Source organism: Amblyomma maculatum, chromosome 10 (genome assembly GCF_055883805.1).
Source record: "Amblyomma maculatum isolate TAMU_Amacu chromosome 10, ASM5588380v1, whole genome shotgun sequence".
Lineage (NCBI taxonomy): Eukaryota > Metazoa > Arthropoda > Arachnida > Ixodida > Ixodidae > Amblyomma > Amblyomma maculatum.
The window spans coordinates 19,388,699-19,400,991 of record NC_139353.1 but is presented as its reverse complement, the minus strand read 5'-3'; the positions used below and the strand labels follow the sequence as shown (position 1 = coordinate 19,400,991).

The following is a 12,293-nucleotide window of genomic DNA, read 5'->3' as shown; positions in this document are numbered from 1 at the left end:
ATGCAACTGTATTGCGGCGGCGTACCTGCTTCACTTTTATGCGTTTTTTTTTTTTTTTGTAGTTGCGCAAGCTAATTTGCACAACAAAAACAAATTAAACAGTGTGACATATTTCTATGGCTGATGGCTCAGCTCTTATAAAACTTGAATTTCCCGAGAGTACATCGACTTGTAGGGCGTGCCATCCATGGCCCTGCCATTCAGCACGTAGAGCTTCCCTCAGCTACTGCGGGATCAGCCAGAAGAGGGTGTTCTGTTACGCAATGAAGCGACAAAATGGCCGTGGTACGAGAGAAGCCGATGAGAAATGACAGTGCATTGTGAGGACATCGGGTCTGTGCTCTGTTGCTTTTCCGTCCGTTCATTTATATCATTTATCCATTCGCAATGGTCTGCTTCAGACTGCGAGCCATATTCATGAAAAGGCCGATTTCGTCATCCATTACATTTAAAGGCGCGCCATGGACAGCCCTGTCGAAAACATGATGCGTGTGTCTCGCTGTTTTTGTTTTTTGTTTTTCGTTTTGTTTCCTTTTTGTCCTGGATGACGTGTTTTCTTGGAGGATGATTTGCAGTTTCGTGAGCGAGCAGTGGCTACACTGCCGATGATAATGAACTAATGACCCCCTTCCCATTCCTCATTTCCTTCGAAGTATGGACATTGGTCTACTCTTGGATCAGACCATGTTGCGTGTGTTCTGCGATATAGTAGTTAAGTTTGAGAACAGCACGCTCGTTTTTTTGTGTATCTTCTTTTTTTAATTGCATTGTCGCCACTGCCTATGCCTTTCGTTTCTGTATAAAAAGGCTACTCCACAACCGTTTGTTCCTTCATGGTGTCAGTAACTCAGTTAACAAGTGAATTACTGCTGTTAGACCTAGTTTGTGAGTTATTCCCTGGAATATTTAGCTACTGAGTGAACCTGAAAGCTTGTAAGTGATATTGCCTGATTCAGCGAGTGCAACTTAGTAAGTCAGCAAAAGAATGAGTAAAGGACTTAGAAGTGAAGAGCTTAACAAGTGAGAAAATCTTTGACGCGAAGTGATTAGTCCAAGAAACCGAACTTAAAAGAAAAGCAGGCCTAAGAAATTTCGAGTTTTGTTCCTGAAATCAAAAGTTTCACTCAAACCAGAAAACACGGTATCTGTTGTTGATCGTATTTGCTTCATAATGCAAAAAAAAAACTATCATAATTGTTAGACAGTAATCTCAAGCATATATTTAAATAGCTCGCGGCGATTTGCTATTATTGCAGTTTTTTACCTGGGTGCACGTTCTCAAAACCGCAATGTCGTTACTAATTTGTCGAACGTTATTTTTAACTTCAATATGGACTTCTTCAATCAGTCACACCGACGAACCGATCCACTAGGGCAAAAAAAACAAAAAAAAATGTCGGCAATACGGTGTAAATTCAGCCCTTCCATGAAATAAATAACTAATTACCCAAATAACTGCTCAATAGCCAGCCCACATGAACATTGCCAAAGAGAAAACGGACAAGCAAAAATTGCAACTTCATTGAGCTTCATGGCCCACAGTGTGACACAGAAGACTGCAACTTTTTTTTTTTTTTCATTATAGATTTTTGCACATAATTCACTAAAGCTATTATTCTCCAAACATGACACCAAATGTGCTTGCTTTACACTAACGTTGCTCAGATTATCAAACGTGTTGTAATCCGGTAGCGTAGCGTTAGCGTAACATTGCGATAAAGAGAAAGAGGGTGGTTAAGTGTATCACTAAAGAAAAACGTGTTTTAACGACATTATAACCGAAATCAAGAAGAGGTGAAGAATATATTCGGTGTATGCAATAATCATAAAAACATCATAAATCATAAATAAACATAAATAATCATAAATCATCAACTCGCTTCGATGCTCTGCAAAATACCTCCTATAGGAAAACGGCAAACAGGGAGTCTGCTTGGTAACTGGGCATACTCTGTTAATCGATTGCCAAACACCTTAAAATCATAGCTCCGGAGCCATCAGGCCTGCAGAGAAAACATTATAAATTGTATTAGAAGCGAAACTAGGATTTAAAATTGTAACACAATTCAGGGGCAATGTTTGGGTCGGTATGGCACTCACAGGAGAGAAAAAGAGGAATTTGATGGAGCAAGACGGCCGTAGTTCGGAGGATATGAAAGGTAGGCACATTTATTCAGACGAAACTTCCTCCACGATAATTATTATCACCACGGCTTAACCGATGGTGATAATTACGTGCAATGACGAATGAGAAGCTACACACACCAAGACGCATTTAAGCCTGAACTGTTCTAACATACACCCTGTCACCTAAACAAAAATGCACCGTACAAAAGCACGTCTTATACTGAACTACAAGACGTCCCAGAGGCTCTCGATAGAAAAATTTCGAACGACTCGCTGCGTCCTAAGACTTAGTCAATATAAAAAAGTGGCACCAAAAACGGTAAAGAAGTCGACGTCCTATCAAAAGGATGGCTTCGTTGGGTTAATAAAGGCCACTATTCAACCAGGCTGAGGAGGGCTCTGTCGACGGTGGCTACTTTGTCCGAGGAAGGAAAGACAGGATCCATTCGGTTTCCTCGGCGTATAAGTTAAGGAAGAGCTGAGCGTAAACTGCTTTTTCCTTTTCTACTTTCCTCTCCGTCTTTACGAACCTGCGGCTAGGACGTGCGCTCTGGAGGGCTGCAGCTTTGCGGCTGTCAAATTTAGTTCCTTAGTGATGCCGCCGGAAGTGTGTAGAGAGGGAAGGAAAAACGTAGACTCCTTTTGCCATGATTGGAATGGACCGGATTTCGCTCCTCTGTGTCGAATTTTTCTGCGCCTAACTTTTGTTGCTTCCGTTCTTTATCTTTATATTCATCGAATTCTCGAATGATAGCGCAAAGGAAGTGCATCGAATAGTGGAGGACAAGACGAGGCCAAGCAAATGCAAATACACCTCTCCGCGGCCGGCCTCCCTAGGGAGACAAGAGTTTTTAGAAAAGGCATTGCCTGAAGTCTTTAAGCTCCAGCACAGCGCAGCTACGCATTTGGCTGTTTAGGAATGGGTATATGAAATATTTTCGGGAACATGTCCGAAGCACTTTTCTTTCGTCTGCAGCCTTATACTTCGTGGCATTTCTTTTAATGAGATTATGGTTTTGGGAGAGCAGTAGCACGAGTATTCTTAACAAAAATGTAAGGCGAGTAAGATATCTCGAACCATGGGGGACTGAGATTTATCCTTTTTGCTTTATTTTGTTTTTGTGTGATATACTAGCAGCCCGAAGAATTCCTACCAAGTTTTTCGGTATTGCTTTGTTGGTAGGAAACAGATAAGGCAAATTTTTTGCTGTATGCAGATTTGTATTTTGAAAACCATGATAGATTCCTCTGCGCTATCTGTGCGGCTTGGTTGTGCAACAAGGCTTATGGTTTAGTCACCTAATTAACTGAAGTAACTACTCTGATTTTATTTTTGACTGTCGAGAGCGATATCATATCGCGCAAACTATTGCCGTGATCATCAAATGTCCAGTCCAATTTTTAACTGTTCTTATTTGATAATGTCGCTGGAAATACCAACGTCAAAAATACGCACCTGAAAGCTCAATGAGTTGGCTTTCACACATTGCACTCTTCAAAAATGGTGTTGTTGACGTGGTATTGCCGTATAAATTATGCTAAGAAGCAGCGTGTCCGACTAGGCATCCAGGAGCCCTAAATATTGATACATATCCCACCCTCCCATTTAAAATGAGCGACCCAAGTTGGCAGCTCTTCCCAGCTTTGTGGTATTATGTGTGGTCTCGTGACGTCAAACAGCCCGCCGACCAATCAGCACCAGGCTATGCCACCCGCCAGCTACTATCTTCCAATGTCACGCTAATGATTTTTCGCTTACTACAACGATAACACCTACTGCTTTGCAGTCGTAGCAGTCATCAGGCTTGAGAAAAAGAGGCACATCCTGAGAACTGATTATGCAATGTCATCATAATTACATTTTGTTGGTCCCGCGTATGTTAGCGTGATAATGATTATATTTTTTAAGCTCTTGCAAAAATCCTAAACAGTTTTGGAATTAACTACAATTTTAAGGCAGGATCGTGCGTGCGTTTATTGTACGCAGTAGGTATGCACGAAATGATCGTGTACCTATTGAGCGAAGTCGGTGTGCACAAAATTAGGCGCTGTAAATATCCGCTGCACCACGCAGGCTGAGATTATCACCTTTAATTCATCGATACAGCTCAAATTTTTACTTTACAGAGCGCCGTAGTATATTTCTGTATTTTGTGAACGAATATCTCTTTTCTAATGAAAGTAGCTTATATGCGGAAGGGATGAATGTCATTAAAATGTACGAAATATGTTCTTGTGCATCCAACGTCGGCCGAGCTATGCTGTTAAAACTGTTGAACAGCAGCGTGAACAATGCAAGCATGCCACGCAGGAAATAAAGTGTTATTAAAACCCGACTAAAGCGTGCTGCGAAGTGCAGCGCAGAGCCAACAGACTGCGTTCTGCACGCCAACCACCGTTATGAGTGACATTTTAGGGCCAGAACGAGTGATATTGCGCCTGAACGCGGTTCAGTATTAGCGTATACTGACCGCTAGGAACCTAACTAAATGAAGGTTTGGCGCTAGTGCCTCTACTTCGTGGCCGTTTTCGGCGTTTAGCATATTTCCTAGCTATGACATTACTACACTGCCACGTCTTCTCAGAATCTGCCTCGGGTCCAACACGTAAACATATTTTCTTTTCCATGCTTCATATATTCATAATTAGTGAAGCCGGTTCCCTTTCACTACTCTTATTGCCATCGTTTTTACCATGTTCTATTTTCCGCAGTGTGCCTTTCTTCGCACTTTCATTGAGTTTCTCGATGTTTAGGTCGACTTTTTATGAACGTGATAGCTGGGTAAGAGACTCATATGCACGACTGTACAGAACTTCCGTGTTCCGCAATTAGCTAAAAGGAATGCGTAATTCTGTAATTCTGTTCGCCAGCTTCTTGTTACTCGTTTGCGAAGCCATCTGTCGTCACGTAATCCAAATAAGCTCTAGGGAGGCTGCTCTTAGGAATTATAGGATACCGTGAAATGTACGTACCTATCATTTTCTCATTTTAGTGACACGATGCGCGAGAACCTAGTGTGCCACTTCAGCTCACTACTTACTTTCTTCAGTATGTTCAGCTTCCGCAGCGACAGCACGAAACTCGCTCGTACCTTTCAAAGCGTAGAATACTTCGAGCTGCTGTCACAATTTCATTTTTTTTATATTCCTCAGGCTAACGACTGGTACGCCATAATTACATCTCTCTGCCGAAAAGCCATGATCTATCAAGGGTTTTCTGGCCAACCTGTTTTCTATAGAAATATTTTCAAATGTCACATGCAAGCTGGTTTCAGCTAAAGTGAAGATCAGTATAGGACTTTTGAATAGCAATCTAGAGATGCTCACTGCTCCACTCTAATACTCCGCTTTCGAGAATTTGGTACTTGATCACGTTACGTGCGGAGCGTGGAAGGAAGGTACTGTAAAACACTTGTTGGGGGACATTAGCATTGGAAGCATGTGAATCACATTAACTACTAAGCCGGTTTATTACGTTTTATACTTCACTTCCTACCTGCTATAGGTAGGAGATTGCTTGCGACCAGAGACTTGTGTTCGGTTGTGTTAGTAACATCCATATCACTTTCACATTCTCTAAAACGCGGAAATCATTAGACGGACGAATTTTGGCCTTCGTGCATATCGCTCTCACATTCTCGAAAACGCGGAAACCCTTAGTGCCCTATATCAGACGAATTTCGGCCTTCGTGCATCCTTTTCAAAAGGCGCGTTTTCTTAGGAATCGAAAATTTTGCGGAAAGGCAACCTTTTGTTCCACCCTTGCGTCAAGCGTAATCGCGTTATTATTATTTTTTTTATTTTTTTTTATTTCTATAAAGATGTGTAATTTTTGAAGACAGCCTACTTTTATCCCATTTCAGTCAAGTCAACCGCCTCAGTGTAATACTTGAAAGCTACCTGTTGGACACTTGTAAACAACTTACTGTCTAATGCGAGTAACCTGTTTCGTGACGTTCGCCAATACTGCAATTGAAACTTCATGGAAGCCAGCTCTATATCTTAATGATTCGCCCCTCCCAAACAGGAAACCGCAAAGCAGCTGTTTCTCCCAATTTTACAAAATATTTGGCTTTAAACTCATCCCCGTGACATGGACACATTGCACTAAACGCGCCTTTTTTCTCCTTTTCTAGCTTATCCAGTGTTTGATTTTCCCCATCTTCCTCCCACGAACTCAGTCGTGGTTATCCCCTTTTTGCTTGCGATTTGTTCCTCACTGTGTTGTTCCCCGCGACGACATTCCGCTCCATTTGTTCCCGTTGTCTTCCCGGCAACCCTCTTGTTCCGAGCCCCATATGTACCTGCTTCCTGCTGCCAAGTCCACATCTTTCTTTTTTCTTCTCTTTCCTCTTTACTTTCTCAAGATTCATGTTCTTCTCCCACCACCTTCTTTTCTCTTAGCTTGTTTCGTTTTCCTTTTTTTGCCGCCATTGTTTGCCACATTATTCGTCCATTCTTCTCCCAATTCCTCTATCTCGGTTATGTGTTGCTCTCCCTAAGGCTCTCATTGCTTGAGGCTTTTCTCTCTCAATCTCCTTTTTCCCTCACGGCTTGGTGCTCGACCGCGAGTCTTGATGAAAACTAATGTCACATCCTCCCTGGAGTAACAGCGAAATTTCGATCTCGGGCTGTTTTTCACGGCACACACGCACACGAGAAGAGAAAAGAGAGGGGGGGAAGAGGGTGATTGCGATTCTTCTTATTCGCCGCCACCCTCTTCCTATCCAGATCCCTACATCTGTTTCTGATTTTCTCCCTTCCTTCTCCGAGTTCGCATTGCTCCTTTTCTTTCTATCCGGCCCCGTTAGGCTTCTTTGTGATTACTGCTTCCGACTGCCTCTAGAAATCGCTGCGCATATATTTGCCTTAGAGCAACCTTAAATCAGGCCAGCCTTTTCTTTACTCTTTCGTCTTTTCCCACTACACCTGTTGCTTTTTCTCAAACTGCACTCTTTCATCCCACGGCATATCTTGCTATAAGGAACATCCTAGTTTTCTTTCCGCTTCATCATTGGCCTTTTTTCAATTTATGCACTAGTAGGCGCTGCCGCAGTTCTTACAGCACACAAATCGTGGTACGTTTGGCTGATCCATAAGACCAATTGTTCTTTTCAGGGAACTTTCTGCAGGGTAATTCGTGTCGGTATTGTGTGCTGCAACCAAAAACCTACCATGGTCACCTGCTTTTTCTTGAAAATAATTTTTTTTTTTCATTTGTTTGAGTCGAGTTTCGGACTCTCTCGAAAACATCATTTACATGCAAATGTGCCTTGTGTACATCTATATTACGCTCTCAAGTATGATACTAGCATAGGAGGCTTATACGGGCGTAATCTTTGCTATTATTGTTTCTTCTGTATTTGTATTGTAAATATTGTCTCGTATAACGTCTTAAGCAGTGTCTGCCTTCATTTGCTATCTTCTCTTCTACCATTTTGCACGTTTTCCCTCTAGCCTATCTACATGTCCTCCCAATTTATTTCCTCCGGTTCTTGCTTGGTGCCTGCCCCACAGGCATGATTGTTTTCGCTCGTTTTTGTCTAACTTCTTCGCCGTGAAATCAATACTTAGTTGACCACACACGCACGCCAAGCTAAAATTCAGTGAGAAACTGAGCAAACGTATAATAAAAACAATGTGCAATTTCTTATTCATGGCATTGCAGCTTCCTTGATAGCACCGGATAGTCTTTCTACAAGCAGCGCATTACGTTACAACATTACAACATAAGAAAAGACAGATCGAGCCGCTTCCAAAGTCCAGCCAGCTGCACGGGTTTCAAATTGTTTGTCATATTACTCTTAGGCCGACACCGGTCATTATAGTAGCCAGGCAGCAATGTCCGAGTAAAAAAAAAAATATTTAACGAGGAAAAAAAAAGGAAATAAGCTTCTGTTCACAATTTCATTATACAAAGATACGCTAGGGGCATACACGAGAACATTTAAGTACAGAAGCATCAGCAGAAAAAAATTGGTGCGTTTTCAGAAAAAAGAAAAAAAAAGAATCTTCTAAGCTAATGTCCTGTTCGTTTGCTTCTTCTGTTCGCTTCCATGGTCTTGTGAACTTAAATCGAAGCTATGCCTCTGCGGCCATATTCATGAGGGACGAAGAGGTGGGAAAATTTTCAATCTTAAGCGTCCCACCGAAGCAAAGGAAAAAAGAAAATTTGTACAAAAATTTGTGTTGCGTCGTGAACTTAAATTGCAACCTGTCCCAGTGATCATATTCATGAGGAATGGAGAGTAGGAAAAGAGCTCCATTCTTAAGCCTGCAATAGCAGCAACAAAAGAAGGCCCATGTTTGGTCAAGAATCTAAAAAAAAAAAGAAATGCTCTCAGTCCCAAGTCAGTATGCACTGAAGTTCTTACCTAACTAAAAGGAGTGCTGTGTTTCGTCCTCCTTCTCCTCCTCCCTTGCACACCATCCCTAAAGATCTTATACCCTCATCCTGTTATGCGTAGTACAGCTTGTCTTGACCGGGCGAGACGATGGGAAGGGATGTTAGCTCAGCTTCGCCTTCTCCAACGCAACGCCCAACATCGTCCTGCGCCGTCTAGTGCTTTTAAGGGTCAGAGATCGGATTCGCTGGAGTGGCGTTTTCATTTGTAAACGAAGCAGCGCTGCAGCCGCCCCCGGTCTTTGCTGGACGTTGTAATCCCCTTGGAGACTGGCGCGGCAGCGAAAAGAAGTATACGTGAAAGGGAAAATAGCTACTCTCGTTCGTGAGCATGCTGGGAGCGAGAGGTAGATAAGGATAATTAAATTTTGCCACGGCTTTTTTGCCATTTGACCTTTGATAGTTGCTTGCTTTTCTGTTTTCAAGTGTCTTCAATCTTTTTACTTCTTTGGGGTAGCGGCGCTTCCACTTTTGCGTTTCCGGCCGTTTGCGATCAGTGTGTGGCCGGCCTAGTCGTCCCTTCAGATAAGAACAGATGGCCTTTTTGGAATGCTTTAGACACTTGACGCAGTTAATATGATAGCATTATTACGCTGGAAAATGAAAGGCTGTCATATTAAGGGGGCAACGTTTTATACCGCCTTACGGCTGGTTCATCACGTTCACCCTACCTACATAAGCTGAAGGAAACCCATTCAAGTCAGTATTACTCAGCGATTTCTAATGTGTGCACAGCAGCAGTTAGAATTTTACGTAACGTAATATGAGCGGGACTCAGTTCGCAAGGGGACTTGTCTAGGTCTGGGCCTAGACAAAGGCAAGTCGCCCTTGTCGAAACATTGGCTCGGATTGCGAACTCTGGCTCCCCCTCAACTTTTGTTCAGTGCTCTTTCAGATAACAGCGATCTTTTTCTCTCATTCTACATATAATATGTGCGAAGCTGAGAAGTTTGGGCTTAAGCTGAACATTAAAAAGACAAAGATCATGGCGTCTTGCCCTATCAAGTCCTGGAGCATCAATGGACAAGAAGTGAGAGCTGTGACAGATTTTCTCTTCTTGGGCTCCAAGATTACCTCGGAAGGAGACTGCAGCCATGAAATTAGGAGACGCCTTCTTCTGGGAAAGAGAGCAATGGTTAGCCTTGACCGCCTAGTAAAGAGCAGAGACATTAGTCTGCCGGCCAAGATCCGTATAACTCGTGCTATGGTATTTCCAGTTGTGATGTATGGATGCGAGAGTTGGACTGTGAAAAAGGCTGACCGCCGAAGAATTGACGCGTTTGAATTGCGGTGCTGGCGAAGACTCTTGAGAGTTCCTTGGACTGCCAGAAGATCAAATCAGTCGATATTGTCGACCATAAACCCTGATTGCTCATTGGAGGGTCAAATTCTAAAGTTAAAGCTCAGCTACTTTGGTCATCTGATGAGAAGAGAGGAGTCGCTGGAGAAAGATTTGATCTTGGGAAAGGTTGAGGGTCGCCGGAGAAGGGGTAGGCAGCGAACGCGATGGTTAGATGGCATCCTCGAGTCACTGCAGATGAAGTTATGTGATGTTAGGAAGATAGTGAGAGACCGGAAACCGTGGCGTGACATGTTCCATAGGGTCACGAAGAGTCGGACACGACTGAACGACTGAACTGAACTGAACTTAACATCATCACCGTTTCCACACGCAGCCTGGAACAGAATACGCCAGCATAATTCATAAAATACGATTTTTATGTGGACTGGTGAGTCTAATCAGCATGCCTTGTATGCGACTATATTAAAATCTCTCACCTTGTAGCGTTCCGTAATCTTTTTATGTCGGCTGTGCGTACGAGACAGTGCCTACTTATATACTACTCGGCCTGACATATAAAACAGAGCAGTCGCAAAGTGGCGCTTTATCCATACCACTGAGAGAACGGAATCACACTGGAAACGAGCTGTATACACTGTCACGTAAGACAAAGTTACGGACATGAACAACAAGGATGCCAACATAAATCTTGCGGCCCAAAGCTGACAGTGGCATCAGTATATAAGAAAAAAAAATGTCCAGAAGCACAAATTTACAACTTTCAAAACCCGCCTTTCTCCGCGTTTTTGGTGGCGTCTGTACTTCAAGCGCATATCTATTCTCACACTCCCGTTTATTTTTTCTTCTTTTAGTTGCATCTTCTGTTGAGTTAGCCTTAATATCGTGACTAGATTACACGACTGTATACCCCTGCTTACCAATTCCTGTTCAACCCTAGATATGTAAACTTGCTAATCTGCCACCACGAGACCGCAGTTGCAATGGCGTGTGGCTGCTGAGCACGATTAATGTCACGTTATCGAAGCCGCTATGTATGAGTTCAGATGAAATACAAAATACGAAATGACTGTCAAGTGCCGTGCGACGTTCGTGCACTTTTAAAAAACCCATGTAGCCATTATTAACCCGGAACCCTCCTAAACGGCGTCTCTTTCTCCCAACCTCCTTTTAATTATTTCTTTACCGCGCGATTATACAGTTCAGCCTGAGTAAGAAAACACTTGTTATTTCCTCCTAAGCTATTGCTTCTACTCCCGTGATTATCATAACTGCGTGACATGCGTTGTTGAGTTCTAAAATATAGGCTATGCTCTCCGTTTTCTTAAAACGTTTGAAATGTTTAAGACGTTATGGGGTACTCAGTTCAGTGTTTCTAAAGCTACCCGTTCTTCATATGTATCTGACTTATCTCTTCCCCGCGCTGTCACGCAAGCCTTCAGTTCGTTAGATAAGCCGTTTTGTAATTACGCTAAGGTAGTTTTGCAATAATCTTTATAACTATTAGCCTTACAATCAACGCATGTCCAGGCTAAGAAGGATTACATGCCTTAGTCAATCTTCACAGTATAGTATGCTTGCGTTCACAAGCCTGTTCTGTAAAATCGAGGCAGCCTTACTAAACCGTTAGTCGAGGCCCCGTTCTTTGAAAGCCAAATTTCAAACTTGTCCTCAAATAAAAACTCCCTTTTTCCCCGGGCTCCCTCTTCTTTCCCTCTCTCTTCCTTTCTCTATATACCTTTCAGTTGGCTCTCTCGGCTCGCCCACGTAGCCGCGGGGGGCACGTGTTTTGGGCACAGCTCCCTGCGTCAGCCTGATTATCTCCGCCACGCTAACTCTTATCGTTGGCTGAGTTTGAAAGACTCACGGCTGTTTCCGATTCACACCTGTCCTTACCCACCTTCTTTCCGTCTAAAAATCTTCGCCTGCGGCGTCCCCCGAACCGATCGCTTTCGGCGTGAACACTAGCGTGCCGAAACGCCACCAACGCGTTACCGATGCTGCTGCATGACGCTGACAAGGCAGAGATTTCACCACTCGAGGTTGCCGCACAAAATGAAAAAACAAAACCTTAAAGAAACAGTGCTATTTTGCCCTACGACAAATATGTCCGGCTGACGTCTTTTTCGATTCGAGGTTTCGTTTTCTTCTTTCGCGGGAGGCGCAAAGCAGAGGCACCGTGTGATAGTGGAATAAAAAGGGTCGGGCTCGTTTGCGTCCATACCGACGCAAAGTGTTGCATACACGTTTGGTGAGGAATTACCAAACGCGTTCCGCAAACGTCCTTCGTAATATCTTCCTGCAAAGTCCTAATTTGATAAACGCTGCTGCGAGTGCTTTGCATGCCTCAAAACAAGTTCATTCGTACGCTGAAGGGATAGGGAGAGAAAATTTGAGTTGGACAGCATTAATAGATCGTTGAGTTCTGAGGACAAATAGGCTGATTTTTCTTGAAACGCAGCT

General features: G+C 43.2%; 1 long non-coding RNA gene across 1 annotated transcript in view; it reads right to left on the bottom strand.

Moving 5' to 3' along the window:
* Nucleotides 1-1,866: 1,866 nt before the first annotated feature.
* Nucleotides 1,867-12,293, bottom strand: part of LOC146175761 (uncharacterized) — a 42,311-nt gene continuing 31,884 nt past the window's right edge. Inside the window, exon 3 of the long non-coding RNA XR_014701151.1 lies at nucleotides 1,867-2,003. This is a non-coding gene — a long non-coding RNA (uncharacterized LOC146175761). The remainder of the gene's footprint in view (nucleotides 2,004-12,293) is intronic.